Here is a 625-nt window from a genome sequence, read left to right as displayed (position 1 = left end):
TTTAATCAAGTCCAAATAAACAGTAAATCAGCTTTAAGGTTTACCCATTACATGAGCACAGTTCATTTTGGCCTTTTGCCGCCACACTATTTCTACTACACTGCTCTGCTCCTCCATCTTCTTTATTCTTTTTCTCCTCTCATACTGTCATCTCATTTTTGTAGTTAAAAGAAAAATTAAATAATACTTTGTTGGATTATTATTATTATTTGTTAAGAACACATGACAGCTACTAATAAGGCACCTTAACCATGTTTCTCTCTCTGCTCTTTTGCCATCTGGGTTGTTGCTCATTGTCCACTTTCTTGTTGTTTTTCTCTTCTTTCTCATCATCACACTCAAAATCCTGAATTTGGTTTCTGCAACATTTTTGTCTTCATCACTCTTATCCACTTTATTATTCATATACTTCTGGTTCTTAGCCCCCACTACATGTTAATACACTTTCTGTTGTTTTTAAGGCCAAAGTTTGTAACTTTCAGTCAACATTTTTAGCACCAATGTCTAGAAGAAGCAGTGCGTTGTTTTATCTCTTTCTTGCAGTGCTTGTTGCAGAAAAAGTTAGCTTTTGCTTTTCTGCTAAGGTAAATTCAGGCACAAGTTATTGTTTTTATGTCCTATGTTC

Source organism: Arachis ipaensis, chromosome B10 (genome assembly GCF_000816755.2).
Source record: "Arachis ipaensis cultivar K30076 chromosome B10, Araip1.1, whole genome shotgun sequence".
Taxonomy (NCBI): domain Eukaryota; kingdom Viridiplantae; phylum Streptophyta; class Magnoliopsida; order Fabales; family Fabaceae; genus Arachis; species Arachis ipaensis.
This window is presented reverse-complemented; position numbering follows the sequence as displayed.